The sequence below is a fragment of the Aethalodelphis obliquidens genome, unplaced genomic scaffold (genome assembly GCF_003676395.1).
Source record: "Aethalodelphis obliquidens isolate GAN/ISIS:26980383/991018 unplaced genomic scaffold, ASM367639v1 scaffold78, whole genome shotgun sequence".
NCBI classification, from domain to species: domain Eukaryota; kingdom Metazoa; phylum Chordata; class Mammalia; order Artiodactyla; family Delphinidae; genus Aethalodelphis; species Aethalodelphis obliquidens.
The window spans coordinates 3,095,602-3,099,398 of NW_020838022.1; the positions used below are offsets into that span (position 1 = coordinate 3,095,602).

At 40.1% G+C, this 3,797-nt stretch overlaps 1 protein-coding gene across 1 annotated transcript in view; it reads left to right on the top strand.

The window, feature by feature from the left end:
- Nucleotides 1-3,797, top strand: part of MCF2 (MCF.2 cell line derived transforming sequence) — a 55,892-nt gene that overhangs the window by 33,456 nt on the left and 18,639 nt on the right. The gene's annotated exons all lie outside the window — the stretch shown is intronic.

Here is a 3,797-nt window from a genome sequence, read left to right on the forward strand (position 1 = left end):
ATATATATATATATATATATATATATATATATATATATATATATATAAAAGAGCGGTTTGACCCACCCCCAAATATGCATACATGCGCACAAACATATATGCTGCTCCCCAGAGGCAACTATTTTCTGCTCTTTCAGCTACTTCTTTCGGTATTTACCTCCATACCTCCAAATATCATACTCATGTTGCTGCTTCCCATGATGGAAGATGAGGATTTAGCTTTCTTTCATTGTTCTTGGCTCCCCCCCCCCACACACACCTTTTCCTCCAAATAGTCCAATCTAGTTATATTGTGTAACTCTGGTTAGATTGATATACAGTGTTAAATTATTAAGACTATGTAATTTCTGTGCTCAGGTGAATAATGTGGAATAAGACGGTTGCTTTTCCTTCCTTATTACTTTTCTTACAAGTGTCTTTTTTACTCACTTAATTTTCTAGGTACTTATCCCTATTCTACCCCAAACTCTCCCAGCTGTGAGAGTTACATCAATCTCTTCTTAGTACATTTAAACATTATATTTTCTCGGGGCTTCCCTGGTGGCGCAGTGGTTGAGAGTCCGCCTGCGGTGCAGGGGACTTGGGTTCGTGCCCCGGTCCAGGAAGATCCCACATGCCGCGGAGCGGCTAGGCCCGTGAGCCATGGCCGCTGAGCCTGCGCGTCCGGAGCCTGTGCTCCGCAACGGGAGAGGCCACAACAGTGAGAGGCCCGAGTACCGCAAAACAAAACAAAACAAAACAAAAAAACATTATATTTTCTCTGAATTTCTTCTTGAAAACATCTCCCCTGGAGTCTTCTGACCTGCTCATCTAGACTCACTAAGCCCGTTGTGCAGCTGCCGTCTTGGAATGTTGGTGAATATCAATTTCGGGGAGTCTGTTCACGTGTCTCTTGCCCAGGCTCTCCCGTTTCCTAGGTGCCATATCTGTCTCTTCCTTGTTTATTAACTTGTTCAGCGGAATACATCCTCCAGTAGCTTTACTGAGAAAGTGTGCATGATAGGTAAGTGTTTCTGAGAGCGTGCATGTCTGCGAATGTCTTTATTCTACCCTAACACTTGATTGCTAGCTTGACTGGGTATAGAGTTCTATGTAAGAAATAATTTTCCTCAGAATTTTGAAGGTATTTGCTCCATTGTTTTCTAGTTTCCAGTGTTGCTGTTAAGAAATCTTATGCCAGTTTGATTTTTGTTCCTTTGCATGTGACCTAGTTTTGTCCTCTCTATGAAAGCTTATGGGAGCTTCCTTTATCCTCAGGGTTCTAAAATATCACAGTGCTGTGCCATTATCCAATCTTTGAATTTGGAACCCCTTGTCCGAATTTACTTGGATTTTTTTTTCCTTTGATTTTCTCCACACAATTTTCTCCATTTTCTCTTTCTGGAATTTCTATTGTACAGATGTTGGAGATTCTGGACCAGTCCTCTAATTATCTTTTCTTTCTATGTTCTGGGTCTTTGTCTTGTTGCTGTATGTTCTGGGACTTATCTTCCAGTCCTTCTGTTGAGGGTTTTGTTTCTGCCATCATGTTATTAATTTTGAAGAGCCTCTACCCCTTTTTGTTCTCTGAATGTTCCTTTCAGTACAACCCTGTTTATGTTTCATGAATTCAATATCTTTACTTATCTCTATGAGGAGAATTATAATAGATTTTCCTTTTAAAAATAGCTTTCTCCTCCTTGCAGAGTTTCTGTTGTCTTCATATTGCTTTTCTTCTTTCTTTTCTTTTCTTTTTTTTTTTGTTTCTGTCACTTTCCTCAAATGTCTGGTGATATTTGGTTGTCCACTCGCGTTAGGAATAAGCACTAAAAAGCTCACTGGAAGTTTCCTGTGCTTATGTGGGTTTATTGACCATGGTCCTCACTGTTGGGTCCTTGGAAGATCCCCAAGACCTGTATGTTTAGGTCCTTTTGCTCAGGCTGGTCAGATTCTCCATTCTGCTACCTGGAGAATAAGGATCTGACTGCCAGTGTTCTGGTAGCCAAGTGGGGGGAAAGGTTGAGAGTCTCTTAGTTGGTACATAAATATTCAAGTAATCTCTTTGCTTTCAATATGGTATGATGCCGTCAGCTGGACCTGGTATTCCCTAGTCCAAAGGCCCTCTGTTTTACTCTTTTCAGATAAACATCCTTTCTTCTGCTATGGGGACAAGGGCAGCAGCCGCCCAGTTTTGCACAGTGGCATGCTGTCTAAGATGCTTACTGTTGCTGCTGCTGCCGGTGCTGCTTTGTTTAGATTTAATGCTCATTTAATTCTTTTTTTTTTTTTTTTTGGTAACAGCTTTGTTGAGATATAATTAAAATAACACAAAATTCACCCTTTTAAAATGTACAATTCAGTAGTTTCACTATATTCACAATGTTGTGCAACCATCACCACTGTCAACTTAAGAACATTTTCATCACTCCAAAAAAAATTACCTTTTAACAGTCACCTCCCATTTTCCCCCAAGCCCCACAGCTCTCTGCAATTACGAAGCTACTTTCTGTCACTATAGGTTTGCCTGTTCTGAACATTTCATATAAATGGAATCTTAAAATATGTGACCTTCTGTGTCTGGCTCCTTCCACTCAGCATCATGTTTTCATGGTTCATCCGTGTTGTAGCAAGTGTCAGAACTTCACTCCATTTATGACCTAATAATATTCCATTGTATGGATGGACATTCCACATTTTATTTACCCATTCATCAGTTGATGGACATTTGGGTTGTCTCCACCTTTTGTGTACAAGTTTTTGTGTGGGCATTATTTTCATTTCTCTTTGCCATAGACCTGGGTGTGAAATTGCTAGGTCATATGGTAATTCTGTTAACTTTTTGAAGAACTGTTGGGTTGTTTTCCAAAGTTGCTGCACCTTTTTACATTCCTGCCAACGGTGTATGAGGGGCCTGATTGCTCCACACCTCTACCAACACTGGTTAGTATCTAATTACTTCTTAAACAAACTTTTAAAATTACTTCTTAAACAGCTATCTTTTTTCAAACCCCACCTTCATCTCCAACTTCCAGAGGTACTTGATTCTGGAGTCTTTGTGGAGGAGGGGGAAGTGTGTTCTTTAACATAAATTGAGTTGTTCCTTGGCTTTTCCCTCTGCCAGTTTCCAAATGTTGTCAATGTCTTTCCCTCTTTCATCTTTGTAACTTTGGGTTTTTCGTTGTAAAAATAACTTTTCCATCACTTTAATTGGGTTTCATGAGTGGAGAGCTAAATACATGTATCAGTCCACCATTTTTAACCATAAAAGTTGATAATCGAATTAGATTATGTATTGCATTTTATCACATACAGAGGAGGGTCCTGGATCTTCCATAGATATCTCCTCTCCCATTCCCTTTGTGTTCTGCACTTCCTATACGCAGATTTCATCCTAAACAGCTCCATCTTGCCCTAATTATGGACCCTACAATGTTCCCAGGACCCAAAGTCATGGCTCTTATATTTACAGTGGCAGCAAGCCAATAATCAGATGAAATGTAGCACCAGTTGATAAGGGCTGTATTTTTCTTGTGACATTTAAAAAACTCTTCTCATACCCAGTCTGATTTATATTCAGTACAACCTATTTCTTTTCTGGGTCTTGGCTTGCAGAGCTGAGCCTTTTGTTAATTTTCTTGGATACTTTGAAGAACTTTGTGGTCATGTTAACCTATGGTCATTCATTGCTTTCTTACTTTTTTTTTTTTTTTTTTTTTTTTTTTTTGCTGCCCGGGCTTTTTTTTGGTTTTTCCCTTTCCGGTGCACAGGCTCCGCCCAGGCGGCTCGGCCTATCCCGCTCGCGTGCCCCCCCTCTCCGC